This window comes from Lissotriton vulgaris, unplaced genomic scaffold (assembly GCF_964263255.1).
Source record: "Lissotriton vulgaris unplaced genomic scaffold, aLisVul1.2 SCAFFOLD_2207, whole genome shotgun sequence".
Classification (NCBI taxonomy): domain Eukaryota; kingdom Metazoa; phylum Chordata; class Amphibia; order Caudata; family Salamandridae; genus Lissotriton; species Lissotriton vulgaris.
The window spans coordinates 199,473-223,698 of NW_028251761.1; the positions used below are offsets into that span (position 1 = coordinate 199,473).

A 24,226-nucleotide genomic window follows, 5' to 3' on the forward strand; every position below is an offset into this window, starting at 1 on the left:
CTTCAGGGGTTCTTAACCTGGTATCTCTGACGCCTTATCAAATATCCGCAGCTGCTTAGACAATTATAGAATACCAGCAGATTAATGAAGCATATCATATGTACATATAAAACCAACACGTAAATTCAAAGAAAATAACATTTAGAATGCTCTTTAAGTGTGAAGGAACTTGAAATTGGAGTCTGATGATTAAGTTGGTATTCTTAGCTCGAATAGCTGGAACAGTGCAAGTAAAGCAAACAGAATATAGTACAGATCAACATAGGGAAAAGTCCTCTACCCCCGGCCACAGCATTGACGTGCCGGGGGAAAGGCAGCAGAGGTTCTTTTGGGCCGTTCCGCAGCCTTTGACACTGCGAGCCATCAAGTCTTAATTCAATGGTTAAGGGAGATTGGACTTGAAGGCTTTGCTCTTAACCTTCTGACTTCCTTTCTTTGTGCTAGAACTCAGTTACTCTGAGATTTTACTTCCAGCATGTCCTCCTTACTGTGTGGGGGACCCGCAGGGCGTTCTCTAAGCCCCACACTGTTTAATATTTACGTAGCTTCTCTTGCAGCTTTGATTAAATCTTATGTTTTTTGGTACAGAATATTATGCTGACGACACACAACTTGTCCTCTCTATCCATCCCCATGTTGAGGAGGTTGCTAAAAGATTTAACAACTGTGTGTCAGCCATACGCAACTAGATGGACTGACAATGCTTAAAATTAAACTCCGATAAGACTGAGGAGCTTCTTTTTGAATTGAATCTGTTTTTCTGGAATTCCGTCTGGTGGCTTTCTAGTTTAGGCCTTCTTCTACCACCGGTCGCCAAGGTCAAAAATCTTGAAGTAACTTTTGACTCTAAACTTATTTTCAAAGATCAAATAAATCACCTGACCTCATCCCATTTCTATCCTTTGAAAACTTTAAAAACATTTTGCCATTTATTTCCATTGATCTTCAAGTCACAGTGGTGGCCTCCCTGGTGCTTTCGCACCTTGATTACTGTAATGCTATCTATTTAGCCGCCCAACAAGGTTTGTTAAAAAAGCTTCAGAGGCTGCAATTTGTGGCAGTTTGGCTGTTAAAAAACTTAAAGAGCTCCACTGGCTGCCGATTAAGAGTAGAACTGCCTTCAAATCGCTTTGTGTGGTACATCAAGCCCTTCATGCAACTGGACCTGAAAATGTATAGAATAAAATTAAATGGTATTCTCCTAATAGATGTTCATGCTCAGCTTCATCTAGGACTATGGAAGGGCCTAGGATTCATAAAGCTTCTTGGGTGGTAGAAGCTTTATACATGCCACTGCGATACTGTGTAATCAACTGCCATTAAACCTCCGGTCTCTTTTGAACTTGATTAGTTTTAGAAAACAGCTATAACCTGGCTTTTCTCCTCTTCTTGCTAATATTGTCCTTGCTAATTTTTCCATTCCTTTTCAGTTTTTTGATTTGTTGTTGTTTGCTTTGCTGATTTGTGCAGTTTTGCCGCCAGCACCAAGACCCTCTTTGGGCAATCGCTGCACTTTATACATTTAATATAATCTAATATTTACAACTTACCTTGACTGTGACATTACCACGTGTTACTTTAACCCGCAAGTTGTTACAACAACTTACTTTAGGGGGCATTGTTATAGGACTGGTGTTGGGTTTTTAAGTCCAACACCTTCCTCACTGTTTCGTAGACTGGAGGTGAAATAGTAATTTATACTATTCCAAAGTCCAGCGCCCCCCTAAAGCAACTTGCTGTAATGACGTGAGTGGTACAGTAACGTATGGTAATGTCGCAGTCGGAGTAGTAAATACATTATAAAGGCATGCAGGGTAAATGCATTCAAGATTCCGCTATACAACCATCAGCGGTTCTTAACTTTTTGAATTTTGTGGACCCCCTCTGAATCATTCCTGAAATCCGGGGACCACCATAAAGTCATTATTGAAAGCCAGGGACCCCCGGCCAAAGCAATGTCCTTGATTTGAGCCTCTAAACAATACCGAAAATATAAATACAATTATACACCAATCAAATGGGCAAATGTTGAAATAGTCAGTTTTAAAACTTTCAATACATAATCGAATACAGAAAAGTTTTTCAAATGTAAAATATTTAATCTATAATTGTATATATTTTTATTTGAATATTTTTTCATTTTGTAAAACTGTCGCAGATCCCACTGAGTAGGCCTTCTGGACCCCCAGGGGTCCTCGGACCACAGGTTAAGAACCAATGACATAGATAATTGGTGACTTCAATTAAAGAACTGATATGCACTGTCAAAAAGAGAATGTTGAAGTCGTTTAATCTTTAGTAAATAAAATCTAATTTTGAAAAGCTCCAATCTTCCCATTAAAAATGTGCATATTTTTTGCTCGTAAATTGAATTAAACATTACATAATTAGCAAATTTGTTTGATGTATTCTTGCTTATATATATCTGAGTATATTTTTTGAGTTTCAAATAGTAGAAACTGCTTAGGCCAAGGCCCCTGGCTTCCAGTAGTGATTCAGTGGGGTCCAAAGAAAACAAAAGGTTAATAGAAATCTCCGGCCCAGAGTATATAAACAGCAGGAAAGCTATGTCTCTTCACATCTGCCAAGCCTGCATGGGTGGGTGTAAATGTTCTGTTCTAGTACTCTAGGACTGAATGACCAAGCCCCACGAGAGTCTTGAGATCCTTTATCAAGTTATGCTCTTGTCTGCAATAGCCTTTGCTGTACCCTATTGAAAAAAATAAAAGGATGCCAGTACCCTCACCAGGTGCGTTGCTTGGTCAGTAAGATTGGGGAGGGGGGTGAGGTTCACATTTTCCAACAATTACACTGTCATGTAATGTTAAAATACATTATATGTTAAGCAGGGTGCATGAGAGGACCTAAGGGACAGTAAAAAGAGAGACATAAGTGGATTGGAAGAAGTACCAAGGGCGAAGAAACACATTCTTTTGTAAAATAACCAACATTTTCGAGGGCTTTTAAAATGGATAGGAGAGTGTGTGTGTTTGTGTGTGTGTATGTAACATTTCCTCGTAAAATCCAACAGATATCTCTTCATACCTGACCGAAAGCACCTACACCATACTATTGATCAGAAAAGAAATTTATTAGGGGGATGTACCCAGGACAAGACTGGCCGTAGCGGGCATCAGGCGTTTTTTCAGGTGGTCCAGAAAGGTGGGGGTCGGTTTTGTTACTGAGGGCCGGCTTTGCAGAAGTGCTGCAAAATTGGCCCCCTGTAATAAAAGTGCAGCAGCAGTGTTTCCCAACAGCATCCTCCCTAACCCTCCCTCCCCGTCACACGTAATTGCCATGATGTTAGTAACATGGGATCTTGAGGGTGTGTTAATATAGAGAAAGTCGATGTCAATATGAATAATGATATATTCATGCATAAAAATGAAATCGCATTTTTATTGACGTATTCGCCCGTTGTGAACTCCACATCAACCCCTACTCAGAAATACTTGGTTACCCAAGACCCAGGCTGAGGTTACTGAAAGACAGATCACAGGTGGGGTAGCACGTAGCCAGTATACAAACACACGAACAGGAAATCCCAGAACGATCCCACAGATACGCGCAGCAACACCACAATGCTCCAGTGAGATGGCCCCAATAAAGCACACATGGCCGAAAGGGGCACGTGCGTTCACAAACTACCATAAAGTCAGATGCCACATAAAGTTAGGAACACTTAGCCAATCAAGACACAGCACACACAGTACATGTAGTGATCACATGTTTCCCATGCCGTACATCTGGACACGTTACCTACTGGTGGCATTGTGTCCAAGCAACGTCTAGGCCCACCAAAATTCCTCATTCAATCCCTAATTTATGGCTCTTAAGAGAGAGGTACACATCTCTTACCAAAAAGGGATCGCTGGAAACCTTTTACTGCATTCAATGAACTGTATAAACGTCTGTGTTAGACTGATTGTAAATTGAGACAGTCCTCAGAACCTATGCCTGTTTACCGTGCTGCCGGCCGCATTGTTTATTTAAACAAACTGTTTCTGTTTTGCCAAACGCCTCGTCTCCTATTTTCTCAAGGTATTTCATGTTCAAGAAACAGGTGAATCTAAAATTAAGTACTTGGTTGAACAACAATTTATTTTATTGATGTCTGCCAAAGCACAACATTAAAAGAAAGAGGTAGATGGGGGATATTAGGAGCCCTACATTGCAAGGTCAACACGTTTCTGCTTCAGATTACACACCACTAAGGGTTGCGGCATTTGTCAGGACCAGCCTTTCTGTCATCCTTTTAATATTGAGTTCACTAACCATGACCTTATGCGTATTGTGGGATATAGGAAAGTAAAAATCAACCCATGTCGGACACCTCTGGCTGATTTCCCCACTGGAAGTATTCTCCTTGACTGAGATTAGTGCAAGCATATATAATTAAAGTACGGTGCAAAAAGGTGAATACATATGAAACAAGTAGGGCATCTATTAGGGAAAGACAAATAGCTCTACATAACCATAGAAAAGCAGTCCTTGAAACCTATCCAAAAGAAAAAGCTTACCATTTAATATGAGTAACAACTATCACTACCATTTCTAAACAAGTCAGAAAATCAATACATAAGCACTGGTGATTTCTGAATGAAGGGGAATCCCTCCTAACTAGACCCTTATTTGCCTTTAAACAGGGTAGAAACATAAAAAAAACTACTTTCACACACGAAATCCAGGGCGAATACTGACACCCCCAAATAAAGAACTATGTGGTACCTTCCAGAAAATTACGGTCATGTTTCCAAAGTCACGGAAACAGGATGGAATAATCAGCTTGATCTAGCGACACTGACCGAGTCAGCATTTAGGATGGCACACTGGATGTAAACAAACACACACACCAATGAACGAGAATTTCTAGGTTTTCATCATAAAAAAATAAAGAACATATATCAATCAATCACCAAAATGTCCTCACTTGAAGACGCACTCAAAAAGCAGATGAATTCCACTGATTATTTAAAATAAACCAACATTTTCATTCAGATGCATGTCATTGCCTAACGTGTTTCAGAGAAATAGCTCCTTGGTCACAGGCTTCATGATACAAGGCACTCTCCTCTGCAAATCCTTTATTTAATTAGCCCTCAGTGGCTTCACATGTGAGTTCAACTTAGTCTTGCATGCTGGGATCAGTAGTTCACTTTCATGAATTCCTTCCTCTCTAGTAGGTTTCTGCGCTGTAGCATAATGTTCATTTAATTTCAAAGCCCTCCAGTGGGCCTCTGAAGTGAAAATGTTCTGTTTAAAGAAGACTTGGAGCAGTTCCTTGTCCTGTGGCCCACTGACTTTCAGGGGTGGTGCTGTCTTCCCGCTGGACTACCGCCATAACTCAATCACCAAAATATCCCCATTTAAGATGCACCCAAAAAGCAGATTAATTCCACGGATTCTTTATTTAAAAGAAACCAACATTTTCATGCAGATGCATTTCATTGCCTTATGTGTGTGAGTAGCAGCTCCTTGGTCACAGGCTTCATGATACTGCGCAGGATAGATGGAGAGGCCCTCTCCTCTGCATGTCTTTATTTAATTAGCCCTCAGTGGGACTGAATGGTGAGTTCAGCTTAGTGTTGCATGCTGGGATCAGTGGTTCACTTTCATGAATTCCTTTCCCTCTGGTAGGATCTGCGCTGTAACGTAATGTTCATTAAATTTGAAAGCCATTATTATATTACCTGTTTTTTATATTCTGAAATGCCTGTTGAGCCCTGGTGAAGTGACAATCATTTGATGAAACTGAGTCGGCAGTAAATACGCAAAGATGTAAATGTAAATGTAAATGTCAAGGTATTTGTAGAGCGCACTGTCACCAAGCGGTTTCCTGGCGCTATTACTCATACCGCTGTGGAACCCCTCCTGGCTTTCCCTGTGAAGTGTCCACTCCTGGGCACCCCCAGGGTGAAGCCAGGCATCCACAGCGCTTAAAAAATTACTTTAATAATATATTAAGATCGTTTCTCTGAATTTTCAATAATTTTGCAGGATATTTCATGTCACCAATTATCTGTGTCTGTGAAATTGTCGCATTACATTCATCATCCAGGGGAAAGGTAGACTATTTAGGTGCACTGCCACCTCAATTTTGGGACGCAATGTGCTTGGAGTATAAAAATACACTGGGCAAGAGCAAACTATGACACTGAGGTGCCCAACAATACAAACTACTCAGTAACTAGGCTCACTATGAAAAACGCAGGAGAAATTATCAAGGAGTTACAACTCTGTAGATGAGGCATAAATATCTGGTAAACAAGTTCTTTTCTTAATGTCAGAAGAACCCAAGTGAATTAGAGAGGTGGAAAACAACACAGAGTAAGCAACAGGCTTAAAATGAATGCAGCGGCAGATGCCAAGAAGGGGAATGGAGAACCTGTGCCGCTGCCAAAGCCTCCTCAAGGTAGCCATCTTCAGTTTCACTGCAACAATATCCACAGACCAGGAAGGACTACTCCAGAGCAAAGCACACTCCCAGGAGAGGATCAAAGACTCTGGGGGCTTACTTCATTTACAGTGAGTTCTAAACAACAAATGATGACAACATGCTTTCCTCTGAGGTACCCAGGTTTCCTTGTAATGTCCAACTTCCTAAAACCCAGAAACAAATTTATCTAAATAAAGCTGCATGCACATTATCCACTATGCCCAAGAAAAATTATTCATCACCTTTAGTTCTTGAATTGATGCTATATGCCAACGGATCTCAAAGCAAAGAAATGTATAATATTTATCAGCTCAGGAAATTCTTGCACTTAATGTGAAACAGCCTACTAAATCCTCGGTCACCAGCAGCTCATGCCGCGCCATCAAGGCGGCTTTGCCATCTAGGGGACTGCCACCTATTTAAAGCTATTTAGCACAACAGCAATGTCCTTAGAGCTCAGTTCTTCATAAAAGCGCTGGGGCTATTCGAGGCCACAAAGGAACAGCATGTGTGTCTTTCAATCAGCTGAACAGAAGAACAATATCTCCCCGGCAATTTGTCAGCACTGGCAGTACACACTGCTGAACAATATGGCTATGATGTGAAAACAGGCTAACGAGAGAACAAAATGAATATCCGTATTTTACAAGTAGAACTGTGCAGTTTCCTTTCAATGTACTTTAGACTATCAAATGTGGAAATCTATTGTGTGCTGGTTATGCACCTTCCCCATGGTCCCTAAAAGACAGGACAAGCAATCCCAAAACAGCTTGTTTTTTAAGTGTGGCAGGATCCAAGACCTTTAAATTTTACTAAAGTTATACATAATATACTTAAATAGAGTATTTTAGCCACTGGTCTGTTGTTGTGATATTCACTGCAGCATTGCAGCATATAGCGTGTGACAATTGGTCAGCCCACTGAAGTCAGTGGCTAACTTAACTATGAGTGAAGACGTTCTTCTCTTTCACTAGGAGCACATCTACCCACAAAGTAGTTCCCTTAAGTGCCATGGAGCACAATGTGCTTTTTAAAACCAAAAATGTATTTATGCGGTTAGCAGAGTTTTTTGTTTATAATGATAAGGGCCCGGCAGCTCCTCAGCAGTAAAGGTCTCCAAAAAACATTACAGAACAAAACAAACATTGACAAAGACAAAAGACTGGCAGCTAACACCAGGGCTATTGGCTTTTTTTTCATGATTTATATGCAGGGGATGAGTAATCAGTATTAGAAAGGCAGATTCTCTTCTGCAGTTGACGGGGACTGGAGGTTCACTTTAAATTTTATTTGCAAATCTTCGATTCCACTTACTGAGGTGCTCACAATGTTAAGGAGGTACTGGTGGCTAGCATGGCCTTGCTTGGGAACTATTCCTAACAAATATATTATACCCAAATTCCACGTTATTCAGCATACTCATTATTTGTTTTTTATTTTATTTAGAATTATTTTATAGCGCTACTAACCACAGCCAGGTACCCTCAGAGTGCATGCGACTAAATAGTCATTGGTTAGGAAATATGCTGAAGACAAACAGGTAACAACAAGAACCCAAACCCATGTGAAAGATATTATTAGGAACTGAACCTGGGATGGCACCCACTAGCTTTCAGCATTCCACAAGCAGGACTGGGACCAGGCGCAGAGGAGACCAGCACTGGGAAGGTTAAGCACTGGACTGCCTGAATAAAAGTGTTTTTAGCCTCACTTTGAATCTGAAGAAGTTGGCCTGAACTGGAAAGGGACAAGAACCTTGCATATGAAGTGTCCTGCCACCAAAATACATTTAGTAGTACAGTCCAAAGGACAATGTTGTGATTAGGATATTAACAGTCTCTAAAATGGAAGGCAAGTGATGAAGAACTAAGACAATACATTTACAACTGGCAGTACAGTACTTTGCGAATAATACAGAGATTTGAAATTGTAACTTTCCTTCAATGGAAGCCAACGGTGGGATCTTAGCTAGGTGAACTGGTTATATCAATTCAATACAAACAGAAGGTGGCTTTTCGACAAATTGAAGTTAAGAGACTAATCAGTGAGCAAGGCCAATGTATAAATAGGCTGTTGCAAGAGTCAAAGTGTTAGATCACCAGTGTGAGTACAAAGACGATTCTCAGGGAGAGGAAGAACTGGAAGGATACCACTTACCAGACAGAAATACTGGAAGGTTAGTTTTGATGCAATATTGATTTGAGGTGTACAGGAGAGATCGCTCTGGTGTCACTGCACTGAAGTTATAGGCCCTTACTGTTGGCTGAGGGGGAATGCCCGGGGAATCAGGATAGGAGAAAGGCTTGTTTTCTGATCAGTTAGTAGTTAAAATATTTATAAAGTATCTGCCCACTCCAACCATGCGTTATCATCTGTTTTGATGTTTTTGAAGGACAGTGAAAATCTAAAACTACTGTGCTCTGACAGGTTGACCCGTGCGACCTAGTTCCCTTGCCTTACTGTTATGGGATGCAAAAAGCAGAATATACCTTGTGCACTCTGGCCGCCTGCACTCCTTTAGCCCATGAACAAGGTAGCAACAATACATTTGGATTTAACTATGTCCCAACTGACCCTTTCACTCTTACCAAACTGCTTTTAGTGACAGTTTATTCAATATTTGTAGCAAGATTACTATAGCACCAGAATACTGCTTATGTCAAGAAAGGGGTGCAACTCAATTGGAACGGCCAACACAGAGCTTTTAGCTATGGGGTGTCAGGCAACATAAGGGACAACAGGAGGGCATGCATGTACTGTATTGTATCTTTAGATTTGCACATCTAACAGTAATGTGGCCTATGGCAGGCACCACTATGCCACCCTTAACTTTTCTGATGTGGTACCTGTGATGCCTGTGTGTCCCTTGTGTACCAGAATTATCAATGTGTGTCTCAAAACAACATGGGCTTTGAGTGCAACTCTGAGTATAACAACCTTCTATAAAGAGAAAGCGTGCTGCAAATTTTGCCAAAGGCTGCGAATAGGATCTGATTGTTTCCCCCCCTAACTATTCGTTACAATGTGTAACTTAACATCAGCAAAGTAGTTGGACCCGGGTGACAACAGTAATAGTGCAGGGAACTTATTGCATTATCGTGGATGTTAAATTAAAACAGAATCAGTAAGCACAAAGAAATATTTTACTTACAATGTGGCCAGCACCAGTATTCGTCTGGTTATGCACAGTGTAACAAAGACCGCAAAGATTTGGACACACGGTTTATGAAAGTAGTCTCTCAAAAAGTGGGCACAAATTGTGTACCGACTTTTCCGGACCAGCATTTTATTATGCTATCCAACCTTTATATTAATATGTTGAGTCACAAAAAGATGAATCATGAATGGGCGGCAGAACAACCTGCCTTATTCACATTCATGAGAAATATTGCAATTTCCTGTGCCCTGTGATTGGCTACAATCATGCGGCTGAGAGCCCGCAAGGAGCAGGAGACCACCATCCCCGAGATTGCTTTCCAAAACAAATCAGCCTGTGTTCCTTAAAGGAACTGCGGATGATTTAAAAAGGTTTTCCATTTCAGAAATCTTCAGTGAGAAATGGTGCCAACTCTCCCTGAAGCAGGCCTGTCTGATTTTCAAAGGAGAAGGAGTGCAAAGTAGACCCTTTCCCATTTGCAAATCAGTTACCAGTTACCACTCTAACTTGTAAATCAGAAACTGATCAGTGGTTTGCGACCGGAACTACAGTCAATACATACCCCCAGATGCATCAAGAACCCATTTTGCTATTCCTTAATAGCGAAAAATAACGATTCGCTAATAAGGAATAGCAAAATGCAATGCATGAAGAAATCACAAAAAAAATAGCGATTTCTTAAAATTCCTTAATTGCGACTCGCAAATTGCGACTCGCAATAAGGAATACCTGCCCATTCAATCCTATGTGCCTAGAGGCCCATAGGAATGAATGGGAAGACTTTCTCAATTTGCGAATCGCAATTAGTGAATCGCAAATTGAGAATGCGATTTCAAGGGTGCAAGGGTGTCCAAAGGACACCCTGTTGCACCTCTGAAATTGATCTGTGCACATATGTTGCGCACACACATGCCCTTAGGGCATGTGTGTGCGCAACATGAAACTTTGAAAAATGCACTTTAGTGCATTTTTCAAAGTTTTTGCAAATTACCATGAAGTTCAACTTCATGGTAATTTGCGAGCCCTATTAGCGAAATCGCTATTTGTTAAACTTTAATGCATTGCATTTAAGGAATCTCAATGTGAGATTCCTTAAATGCAAGTAATTTCCTAATTTGCGATTTTTGCATTTGGGATGATGCATCCCAAATGCAAAAATACCGGTCGCAAAGGGGCAGATTCTGAGAATCTGCCCCTTTGCGAGCGGATTTTACCTTGATGCATCTATGCCATAGTTTACTCAATCACAATTTGGAAGAAATGATAGATCGCGAGTCAGTAATGACTTCTAAACACATTTTAGTGTTCAGTTTTTTTTTTATTGTCAAATAAGGTTCATACATATGTAAACAGGCATTTGCATTAAAAACCCTATATTTTACTGAATTGGAGAGTTTGCGATCGCGGAAACTCTTTGTACACCTGGCCAATCATTTGTATGGGCAGCCGTGGAGGAAACATGACAAATACTTCAAGAGAGCTCTTAACTGACTTCCTGGGTATCTGAGACAGTAAAAGGGCACCATGAATTAAGTTTCCATCATACTGAACAAAAAGTCTACTATTTCTCAAAAAATGTAATTAAACGTCACCACAGTAACTTCAGATAAGGTGGCTTAATGTCCTTTTGTGTCGACAATACCAAGAGATATCTGGCATGGACCACATACTCATCAGAATGGAGCCAGTTCACCTCACCTGCAGACAAATTAATAATCATCAGCTTGTCAACACTTGCCATTTTGTTCAACCAATCCACGTGCTCTCTTAAATTACGGTTCATTTAATTTTCTGCTGCTGAAATAACAGAACAGGGCTGAACAATCCAAAAGAATGCTACACTACCTGGATTATGATGTATTTTTGAATATTGAGATGTTAGTGCATGCTGCTATCATCCATAAAATACACATTAGAGGCACAGCGGAATTTCATTTTTCATTTGTCTTTGACCTATTAAGTTGCATGTATTATTAATGGTACCGCTTAGCAGAATGTTTGTCAAGACAGTGCAGTGACTTCTAGCTACATTCATCCAAAATTCACTCTGCTAGAAACTCTCGTTTACTTAGTTTGCTGTGATATATTTTACTTAAGGCCCTTACTAAAGAAACTATGAGCTCAACCTCAAATGTATTTCTTTTTTTTCCCCACAAGAGTAAAAGAGAAAACATTTAAATTATAGGGACACTTGCAATTTGAAAGTGTTTGATAAACAATTTAAAACAAGGATCTGCAATGCAATAGGTCTTGCATTTACGTGAGTTTGAGCTATTGGCATTGCAAATGGCAATGCCTTTTATTTATGTTTTGGTTTTTAAAACATAAATAAAAGGCATTGTTATTTACAATGTCAATAGCTGAAACTCTCGCAAGTGCGAGACCTATTGCATTACCAATGCTTGAAGGCATCGCTGAGTTGCCCCTTCTGTCTCCCATGGCCCATGAAGAGCTCCCAGTTTGCTACTAGTTAAATAAACAAGCCTGTGGTCACAACTGCACATGAGAGACCCTTCTGCAGTAAGAGAAACACATTAAAGAAAATAGTGCTTACAGACTAAAGAAAACGTACCTACTGAAGTAAAAGGGCCATTCCTCATGGGAGGATACAAATGAAGACAGGGCGGTACTAAGGAGAGACTAACAAGCCTTTTAACGAATCAGAAGCCAGCATTTACGAAGGACATTCACACAAGCCAATGACACATATAGGCGGAGAGTGGGCAGGGCTTCAAGTACATATTCCAATACAGCATGGCTCGCAGTGCATTGCCTGCCCAGGCTCGACCTTAAAAGCACCTGTGTGTTGTGCCTCTTTTACGCTGGTGCAGACAAAAAACATTCAGTTTGGGAGAGGACAGACAGCACTTGTCAGCAGTGAATATCAAGGCTGGCGTATGATATGCTAACTGGGTTAGCAATGGTGGTCTGTGCTGAGAAAATGGAAATGCTTGACATCTTAGAACATTCTCAAGCCTAAGGGGATCAGTTGAGAATAGGCCAACAAATGAAAGGCTCGTCTCCCAGTGGAAAGCAATAGTGTTAAGCATGTACGACTGCAGGAGGCGAAGGAAGAAGGAGCAAGCGGAAAGCAAAAAAGATCTCCTTTCTGGAGGCAATGTGGAAGCACCTGAAGGAATGGTGCTCTTCCCCAATTCTGTTCTTGGGCTGAGCTGCCATGTTTCAGACGGTTTCCCTTTCCAAGATTCATTGTACAATTATCACCTCAAATATGCAGTGCGTAATTTCACATGTCGACAGAGAGTGTGTGCTCACTCCTTTGTAAGGGTAATGAGAGGGGCCATAGGTAAATGCTACGAAATAAAGTTTGAGAAGCCAGGACAGAGCTTGGAAAACATTCTTTATTGGGCTGTACTCCTTAATGCAATTCGTGAGAGGCTATTTGAGCTGCATGACAACTCTGCCATCTATCTGAACTAGGAGGTGCTTTAATAAATTATTATCGTGAATGTCTTATATTGCAAGAAGATCCCAAGTGCTGTCCCCCTGGCCACAGGGGTATCTCAATCCAACTAGCATGGGGCCCAAACATCCTTAACAGAGGAGGTAACTTATAACAAGCATTTACAATGCAATGGTCTCGTCCTTGTTAAACTTAGAGCTATTGGCCTTGCTCATGACATTATTTTTGTTTTCAAAACATATAAATTAATGGCATTGTTATTTACAATGCCAATAGGTTAATCTCTCGCAAATGCGAGACCTATTGCATTTGCACCCACACACACAGAGCCACACGCACTCACACACACACACAGAGCCACACGCACCCACACACAGAGCCACACGCACCCACACACACAGAGCCACACGCACCCACACACACACACACACACAGAGCCACACGCACCCACACAGACAGAGCCACACACACACAGACAGAGCCAGACACACACAGACAGAGCCAGACACACACAGACAGAGCCAGACACACACAGACAGAGCCACACACACAGACAGAGCCACACACACAGACAGAGCCACACACACAGACAGAGCCACACACACATACACACAGAGCAACACACACATAGACAGAGCCACACACACAGAGCCACACACATAGACAGAGCCACGCACATAGACAGAGCCACGCACACAGACAGAGCCACGCACACAGCTCTCTGACCAGTAACGCCCTAGGGAACAGAGGCACGAAAAACCAGATCACAAGAAGGGCAGGGCACAGAGGCACAAAAACCGGATCACAAGCAGGGCACAGAGACACAACAAGCAACGAGGGGGCAGGGGCAGGAGAGCAAGCACAAGCAACGAGGGGGCAGGGGGGCACAGAGGCACAAAACCCGGATCACAAGCAGGGCACAGAGGCACGAAAACCGGATCACAAGCAGAGCACAACAAGCAACGAGGGGGCAGGGGCAGGAGAGCAAGCACAAGCAACGAGGGGGCAGCAAGCACAAGCAACAAGGGTGCAGGGGGGCACAGAGGCACAAAAACCGGATCACAAGCAGGGCACAGAGGCACAAAAACCGGATCACAAGCAGGGCACAGAGGCACAACAAGCAACGAGGGGGCAGGGGCAGGAGAGCAAGCACAAGCAACAAGGGGGCAGGGGGGCACAGAGGCACAAAAACCGGATCACAAGCAGGGCACAGAGGCACGAAAACCGGATCACAAGCAGGGCACAGAGGCACAACAAGCAACGAGGGGGCAGGGGCAGGAGAGCAAGCACAAGCAACGAGGGGGCAGGGGGGCACAGAGGCACAAAAAACGGATCACAAGCAGGGCACAGAGGCACGAAAACCGGATCACAAGCAGAGCACAACAAGCACAGAGCACAGAGGCACAACAAGCAACGAGGGGGCAGGAGAGCAAGCACAAGCAACGAGTGGGCAGCAAGCACAAGCAACAAGGGTGCAGGGGGGCACAGAGGCACAAAAACCGGATCACAAGCAGGGCACAGAGGCACAACAAGCAACAAGGGGGCAGCAAGCACAAGCAACAAGGGGGCAGGGGGGCAGGGGGCACAGAGGCACGAAAACCGGATCACAAGCAGGGCAGAGAGGCACAACAAGCAACGAGGGGGCAGGGGCAGGAGAGCAAGCACAAGCAACGAGGGGGCAGGGGGGCACAGAGGCACAAAAACCGGATCACAAGCAGGGCACAGAGGCACGAAAACCGGATCACAAGCAGGGCACAGAGGCACAACAAGCAACGAGGGGGCAGGGGCAGGAGAGCAAGCACAAGCAACGAGGGGGCAGCAAGCACAAGCAACAAGGGTGCAGGGGGGCACAGAGGCACAAAAACCGGATCACAAGCAGGGCACAGAGGCACAAAAACCGGATCACAAGCAGGGCACAGAGGCACAACAAGCAACGAGGGGGCAGGGGCAGGAGAGCAAGCACAAGCAACGAGGGGGCAGCAAGCACAAGCAACAAGGGGGCTGGGGGCACAGAGGCACAAAAACCGAATCACAATCAGTGCACAGAGGCACAACAAGCAACGAGGGGGCAGGAGAGCAAGCACAAGCAACAAGGGTGCAGGGGGGCACAGAGGCACAAAAACCGGATCACAATCAGGGCACAGAGGCACAAAAACCGGATCACAAGCATGGCACAGAGGCACAACAAGCAATGAGGGGGAAGGGGCAGGAGAGCTAGCACAAGCAACGAGGGGGCAGAGGCAATAGGGCACAAAAGCCGGATCACAAGCAGGGCGCAGAGGCACAACAAGCAACGAGGGGGCAGGGCAGGAGAGCAAGCACAAGCAACGAGGCACAAAAACCGGATCACAAGAAGGGCACAGAGGCAAAAAAACCGGATCAAGGGGGCAGCAACCACATGCAACGAGGGGGCAGGGGGGCACAGAGGCACAAAAACCGGACCACAAGCAGGGCACAGAGGCACAAACACCGGATCACAAGCAGGGTACATAGGCACAACAAGCAATGAGGGGGAAGGGGCAGGGGCAGGAGAGCAAGCACAAGCAACGAGGGGGCAGAGGCAATAGGGCAAAGAGGCACAAAAAACGGATCACAGGCAGGGCACAGAGGCACAACAAGCAACGAGGGGGCAGGAGAGCAAGCACAAGCAAAGAGGGGGCAGCAAGCACAAGCAACGAGGGGGCAGAGGGGCACTGAGGCACAAAAACCGGATCACAAGCAGGGCACAGAGGCACGAACAGGAAACAGAGGCACAAGCAGGGAACAGAGGCACGAACAGGGCACAGAGGCACAAAAACCAGATCACAAGCAGGGTACAGAGGCACAACAAGCAACGAGGGAGCAGGGGCAGGAGAGCAAGCACAAGCAACGAGGGGGCAGCAAGCACAAGCAACGAGAGGGCAGGGGGGCACAGAGGCACAAAAACCGGATCACAGGCAGGGCACAGAGGCACAAAAACCAGATCACAAGCAGGGCAGGGCACAGAGGCACAAAAACCAGATCACAAGCAGGGCAAAGAGGCACAACAAGCAACGAGGGGGCAGGGGCAGGAGAGCAAGCACAAGCAACGAGGGGGCAGGGAGCAAGCACAGCGAGGGGGGGCCGGGCAGACCACAACAGAGGGACAGAGGCAATAACACAGGCACAATCAGAGAAGAGAGGCAAGAAAAGCGAGCACTCACCGGAGGACTCAGCGGCTTCTCGACTTCTTCCGGCGGCGGTCGGGCAGAAATGGCGTCCCAAACCCGCCGCCATTTTCGCATTTGGGGGCGTGGTTTTTGCTGTTGAGTGACGGATGACGTCACGGAGTTAAAAACTGCAAAAAACACTCCCCCGAATCCGAAAAAGACGGAGCTTGAACGGGGTGACGCCCCTCTCCTCCAATGGCTGGCCTCCGTTTAGGAAGCCAGCCAATGGATAAGAGGGGCGGGTTCAAGCCCCCATACTTGTAAACATAAAATCTCGGCTGCGCGACACTGCTTCGCAGTGTACGCTAGGCCGTGACCTAAAAAGTGACAGTCCATGGACAAAGAGTCTTCCCCCTTCCTCCATGGACAGGAAATAACTGTGTCTGGTTGAGGACCTGAAATGGTCACTGGAGTGTGTCAGGTCCTGCCTCCCATGATACCCTTCTCGCAACAAAAGGGTGGCTGCCATTCAGCCCCAATATGGGAAACTATGTGGTTGGCAACGGCAGCAATGCCATTATATATACTGTTGGCTTCTAACACAGATCCCCATATGCGTGCTCCAGGAATCTGATCATCTGGACAAGCTCCCAACTTTGTTTGCCCTATTCCTCCCAGTCTACTCGCAGGACTGGATTCAAGGACTCATGGTCCAAAGTTTCCGAAAGAACATGGAATTTCAGCACCTGAAAACTATCTTAAGTGGTAACCCATAAAAGAACCACTCCCTGTCCTAATGTCCTACTTTTCTGCACTACCATATGCTAGGGCATATGATTGTTCAGTTTCAATGTAAAGATAGAATTGATAAGTTGTAGTAATTTCAGTTGTGTTGTTTTAGATCTCAGCTGTGTAACTGCAGCATATCCTACATGTAACTGAATGACCTGGTACCTGATTTCACCTCTATGGGTACTACCTTGAGGCGTTGCATGCACCGCATATCTACACACCAACTTTGGCACCATGAACTTGGTTTTGTGCTAGACAGCCTTAAGAAAGGCTCACGAAATGTGGAATTGTAGCAAGAAAGTGGTGCAAGGTTTACGCAAACAATATTTACACAGCATCACAGCCTAAGACATGGTTCAGCTGAGAATGAATCTGAGCCCATTGCAAGTCTTTACTGAGCATGCTGGACTGACACAGTATGAAAGTATGAGCCAGAGCTGGACACATATGAAAACCTTATCAGCTATGCTATATAAGGAGTACCCTTCATTGTTATGTAAGTATTTCTATAGTGATTCTCCTTTCTTTCACATTGTCACTCTCCTTTGGCGATATACGCGCTTATGTTAGGTGCTCCTTCGTGCATTCACCCGCCAGGAACAGTAGAGTTTTATGCTTCTTACTCTAGTAGTAGGGAAACTTAAGCCAACAATTAAATGGTTTCGCCCTTCACCAGGATCTATCCCGGAGGCTAAATCCCAGTAGCAGACCACTGCTTGAATTGCAGCTTGTCTTGCCTATGTCAAGGAGTGGGTGGTAGTTGCAATATGTGTTGGGGGGGGGGGGGAGCAAGGTGCTGCATGGTTGCCATCCAATAATTGCTCCCTGAGGTGGAAAAACTTACAATGGTCAAGCTACGTTGTGGGAGTTTGCCATGTATACAAACGTCTATCTATCAATACCACAGCCATTTTTGTCCTCTTGAAGGGTTTATGGGAAGGGAGACTTGGGGAGCTGATAGAGGAGAATGGCGTGATGCCAAAATGGTAGAGAGAGAAGTTGCTGTATCACCAACATAATAACAAAAGGTCCAATACTTTTCTCAATGTTAGGTGGAGTAACAAAATAAAAATATCACTACCACCCGTAAAACACAATTCTGCTACTACAGTTTCTTTTTGTTGACCAGCTACATAATGTTTGATGTATTTCTGTGGGCCTGGTAGGAAGAAGAGTTGACAGTTGGTTTTGTATACCTGTTACTGCATTTGTGAGCATAATGCATTGAATGTGGTGGAATCCTACCATTGTATTACTTCTCCATGCAGTGCAGAGGCTGGCTATTATCACCTGCCATGCATTAAGGTGACAAATTATGGCAGTGGTCTCATTATCCCTACTTTACTCCATCTTCGTCCCAGTCATTGCTTTTGACCTGAGCGCATCTCTCACTGTAGAAAGAAACAGGAAGTGAAATATTTCCACCCGCCCTAAAAAGGGTGCTACTAGGTTAGCTTCCTTCCCTTGCATTCTCTGCATGCCTCCTCTGCGGAGCACAACCTACTCCGACACATGCACGTTTGACTTTTCTTTATTTCAGCAAATTTCCCACAGCTAATTTACAAGATCACCATTGCTCCTCCCTCTGCTGAAAGTTATACTTATGCAACCTAACAATACCTAATCCCCACCAACTTCTGTATTAACCCCTTGTATGCTGTTGACGGAACCGCTCCGTCATCAGATGCGGTGGCACTGTGCTGATGACGGAGCGGTTCCATCATGGCCCACCCGCCGCTCATGCGCGGCGCGAATTCCGCGCCTGCGCTGTGCGTTCTATTGAGCGGGCGGGGCCATGACGGAACCGCTCCATCATAAGCACAGCGCAACCGACGCTAGTGACGGAGCGGTTCCGTCACCAGCATGCCCCCGCCGTTCTTCCGCCCCGCCCCCTTAGCACTGCAGCGAAATAGCCGCCGCAGTGAAGGGGTTAATCCCACCAACCATGTGTTTGAGTTCACCCCCCTCCGACTAATGATTGCGACCAACCGCTAATACTTTAGTGCACCATAAAAAACCTAAATGACTGCATAGAATGGTACGCTTTGAGTGGACGAGAGTAATCCCAGTAAATAACAAACAGTAACCAATAACACTGAACTAACCATCAATATTCGGTCCAGGAGCAGCGTGTTGCTAGCGTAAAGCACTTTGATGACTTGTCAGGGGTAGTAAGCGATATATAAATGCAATAACAATACAATAATCACCCGATACAAACGTTTAAAACTTAAATATACTCAGGCCCTCATTCACTTTTTACTTTCATTTAATGGTGGGATGGGACTTGAGCGGTAGCACAATTGGGTGAGAGACTAAGTGAAGGTAATAACTAAACAATTGAATTTTGTGTCCTTTTAGGTTTTATGACTTAGTCACTGTATTAGTCGACCTGAACTCCTTTTTAATGAGGGTTGGTGTGATGCCTTATGATGATGGGTGGGTAGGTTTCTGATGTTGTATGTGTGAGTGTCTGATGGCAGATGTATTGGCCTGTAGTTTGGGGTCAATAGAAGCAGGAGGGTGAGTTTGTGGGCAAATAATGATGAATGTGTGGGTGTCAGATGGGTAGGAGTGCTGGCATTTAATGGTGGGTGTGGTAGGGTATGGCTGTGTGGGCATGTGATGGTGAGTGTGTGGTCATCCAGTGGTGGGTGGCATGTTTGACAGGCAGAAAAGGTCTGAATATGAGAATATTTGAAAAATAGAGCACTGGTTTTCGATTGTGTTGTTTCATTTATTAACAGCATTATGTAGTGCTCCAGCACAATCAGCAGAATAGGGGTATTTTACATTGCAACAACCGATAGAGCAAATTAACAATAAAAATAAGGGGGTAGAAGAGGAGGAGTGCAGGAAAACAAGATATTAGGGAACCGTCTACGCCATATAAAAGACAAATTATGTGATCTTTTAGGTGCCATCTGAACTGAATGAGCGAAGAAATGATCCTTATATAAGCAGACACTATGTTCCAAATAGACGGTGCTGCTCTAGAAAAAAAATGATTGCTGGGCTTGGGCCATTCTGACTGTAGACATGCTGAAATAGCATGCTCCTCTTTCTACCTCCACTTTAAGATCTTAAGTAGGTTGGCCAAGTAAAATGGCAAGTTCACGTGCAGGGCGTTGTTTCTCATTCAACCCAGTTTGAAATGTACTCAGTTGGTAGCCAGATAAGATAGGGGTAATACGATTGATTAGAGGATTCGGGGAGAATTGATGCACTCCCCCATCAAGAATGGTGATTCAAAAGCCAAGCGAATACTAGTGGGAAGACAACAGTACAGTTTTAAAAAATTGAGTGCATAGATAAGGCAGTTTTATTTATTTGGGGGAATCATTGAAAGGCGGGGGTCACTGGGACAAGTCAAAAACAGGGAGAACCCACAGGGAGGGCCTCTTGCCGTACAAGCTGCAGGGGCAGCAGATGGAAAATAGCAAAATGTCACTGTGTTTAGAGCGGAGACACTCTTTGCAACAGATATGATCTGCAGTAAGTTCCACTGCAAATAACTACTGGAACGCCAGGTCTTCACAGCTCTTGATACTGATGCAGAAATATTAGTATGCTGTGCTCAACACCCATGATTTCAATGCTCTTTACTTGTATTCCCTCTGTACCGCAGTTGCTAATCCCTTAAAAAACAGCTTTCCATTGTTATCTACAGACAATAGAAGCATCAAAACAGCGAACATCAAAACTGTCCGTGCGTGGGTGGACGCATGGAAAAGTTGCACTTTTTTACGTTTGTTTTAAATAATAAGCTATGTTCTCACTGTTGAAAATGCACAACGTTAAAAAGTCTGTACAACTGGGACGAAATGATCCCAAAATCAGAGTTTGTGGGACAAAATAGTATTCTCCTTCGTTTCCTGTGCTGCACTGTTTACTTAATGTAGAAACACATCAATGCACTTTGAGGATGCTCCCCTTGTGCTAAGAATTCCCATGAGGTGAGGAAGTGCCTACAATTTGCCTTTAACATCATCCATATTTAAATGACATCTACAAGATTATAGTTGCTTATGTGTGGCAGGAAGACAGACAGACAAAAACACCCTGCCCCTGATGTCCTCCTCGGCATACACGACTGCTAACAAAACTAAAAGGTCGGCATGGCAACCAGCCTCTGGCATCCCCAGAGAGGGACAGCGGTAACAGTGGGGTGGATATTCGGCGTGTAAGTGGAATCACTTGCAAACTACGAGACGTGGCACTTTTGAAGACACGTGCACTTTAAAGACAGTTAATTCGTGTAGGTGCACATTAATGTACTGTGACAGCATCTTTAGTGTAAACAGTTTCAACGTGTCATTTTCTCACAAACTTATGTGCCTCACAGAAAGAAACATGTTTAAAGTTTCTGTTTGATAAAACCAAGAGCGATGGGGCCATGGCACAGCAGGTGATCATGCCTCCACCGAAGAATTATTAGATCGTCCTCACACCAAACCAGCTTCCACACCACTAAACCTATATTAACAATTTAATATCCCCCTTTGATTCATGTCCACTGTACTTCTTCCAACAAACCCGGAAGCACTGTTTAAGAATCCCATTTCGAAAGCATGTTTCCTCGAATACAGTTAGTGGCAAAACAAATTACACAGATTTTACATCATTCTACCTTTCAGTGTAGCTGAGCCCTCGTTCACGCGGTCATGATTTGCAGCAAGGGCAAGTGAGACATTTACGTACCTGCCCTACACTAGCCCCTTAACTAACACATACTGTACGAGTTTGTGTCAGCCTTGTAATTATTAAAAAAAAGACTATTAAAGCACGAAAGATGGTACTGCGAAAATGAATGCATTAAATTTACTGCTGGCAAAGTACCGCCGTGCTAGGAAATAAAAACAGCCCTAACGAGTAAAATCAGCCTCAGCCGTAAATGCCTCCATAACAATAAAAATATCATATATTGCCCTAAACTGTCTAGCATTAAAGATCACGCGTCCCCATGAAGTTTGCTGGCGGTACAGCAAACAGTGCGAGATAAAAGAGCGTAAACTCCTGGCTTACCTCAGCGCATCTCGGAGCGCCGGCTCAACGCGGATGCTGCGGCTGGGGCCAGCGGTGCTGTGCTGTGCGCGGAGGCTGCAGCCGCTGTTACCATAGCGCGCAGGAGGGGCAGGCATCGGAGGCGGCTTCAGAGCGCAGCAGGGCTCGCGGACCATAGAGACCGCCTGGGCCAGGGCCATTTGCTCACATTGTTTCTCTGCTGCAAACCCGCTCTATGGTTTCCGTCTGATCACATGGCCTCGAAGGCAGGGAATGTTGGGAAATTGTTGGAAAATGGATCGGATTACTGCTGGGAGGATTTTTTAGCGAGCGGAGAGTCTTTGGTGAGCTGTGTAATTAGGCGTGTTAGGATCGGCGCTGTAAGAGAAGCAGTACTTTAACCCATCTTCCGTACGTGTCTACATTGCCACTGGCTTTGAATGTGTTGGGACTCGACTGTTATATTATTTAATTTCCGGTTTGTGTGTCCAGGATAGGAACCGGGGAAACGTTTCTCAGAATAACGCATTTGTTGCTGAGAAGATTTGGAATTACCATACCGGAAGCATTCATTGCTTATCTGCATGCTAAGCCTCACTTATTTAGCCAGCTATGGCCTTGTAACCAATAGCATGTTCTAATTCTGGAATGTGTAGATTTGTGTATGTGCAGCATGCAGCAGCCTTGATGGACAAACAAGTCAACACTGACTGAAGGTACATATCACACGTGTATAGCTGCCAAAGTTTAAGATTACTTATGTGTGAGATTTTCATAATTTCAGTGTAGTTATGAGTGACATTCAACGACTATGAGTGACACTTTCTTCTTGCGAGCAAAAATCAAGCAATGAAGACGAGAAACATAAACATCAGAAATTACACCCATTTCAGCAACTAGAAACTAACGGATCTTAAAACTGCTGCAAAGCACCCGAAACATAGCTGTCGAGTTTGCAGACTGCTTAAGTGTGACATTTTGGTGGTTTTAGTGTGCATATGACCAGGGCCACTGGAGCCCCGCAGTGCTTTTCGCCTAATTGTAGATTTGCCACAGAAGACATCAACAACTAAAAATTTGTTTCTACCTCAAACGGTTCAAAAGTTAGTAAAAGCACAGCGACACCTGTTGCCGTGCAGTGCAAAACCTTTTGCAGAGTTTGACTGGTCAACTTTATTTAGCTTTTGCTATAGTTGGGTGTTAAAGTGGTACTATTGCGGCATAACTAATGCCCAGACACTGCTAACAAGCTTAAAAATGTATGAAGTAGTACCATCACCAAATGTGAAGCATAATGCAACATAATTTGCCTTTTCTTGCCGCATAATTGGATCCACCCTGCTGCATAATTTGACCCTCCCCTGCCACATAATATCTGAGTATGAGTGAGTGACATTCTACTGTCAAATGAGCGACACTCTGAGTAATACTTTCTCGCAAGTAAATTGAAGCAATAGTTAACCATTACTAAGGTATGTGAAATGTCTACTGGTCTTAGGAGTTTCCGATCTCTCCTGTTCTCTCTTCACACTGCTTTCATCTGCAGTCTTTCACAGTTAGTCACTTGTTGCCTCTTTTTTCTCTGCATCTTTTTGAAATCCTTAATCTGCATATCTTGGGTCATCACTTTCCTCATCCTCACTTGTTTTTCACTGTGCCTTTCATGCACTACTTGTATGGCCCCCATCACCACATACCCACCCACCCACTCTCTCTTTCCTCACCTTTAAACACGATTTTCTTTTTAATGCAATCAATATTTTGACATCTGCGTATTAATCCCTCACACACTTTTATATAAAATAGAAATCACAATGGGCACACATGGATATCTCCCCACAGAGAGACCAAGGTTTGGATAGTCAGAACACCTTTATTTGATCCACCAACAGGCACTGTGGGAATCTCTCTATGCCTTCAGCCTCAGCCTCACAGCTCTTTATCATGCCTCATGAGTACTCACCCAAAAGCTTTAACTAACTCAGACACCTATAACCAGCCAACAGAGTGCTCTTAAGAAGAGGCCTATCTGTTTAATAAAAACACTATAGAAACATCATCATATGAAATATGCAAATACTTTTAGGGAATGTACGATAAAGTCAAAATATTTTTACTGATTTGGATTTCCTAATAATGCGTCACTCTGCGGTATCATACCGCTGTGAAGCATAGGACAGAAAAAGACATGACTTGGCCACCTGGTAGCGTAGTGAGATTTGGGACAGGGGCCGGGATTGTGAATTTCAAACTTCCCAAATAAAAAAGGCGTTGAGGGTGAGATG

At 44.0% G+C, this 24,226-nt stretch overlaps 1 protein-coding gene across 1 annotated transcript in view; it reads right to left on the reverse strand.

Annotated features, from left to right (window-relative positions):
• FBXO10 (F-box protein 10) overlaps window positions 1–22,132 on the reverse strand; it is a 139,714-nt gene extending 117,582 nt beyond the window's left edge. Inside the window, exon 1 of the mRNA XM_086950911.1 lies at window positions 21,963–22,132. The gene's annotated coding sequence lies outside the window, so the exon portion shown is untranslated. The remainder of the gene's footprint in view (window positions 1–21,962) is intronic.
• Window positions 22,133–24,226: the final 2,094 nt, after the last annotated feature.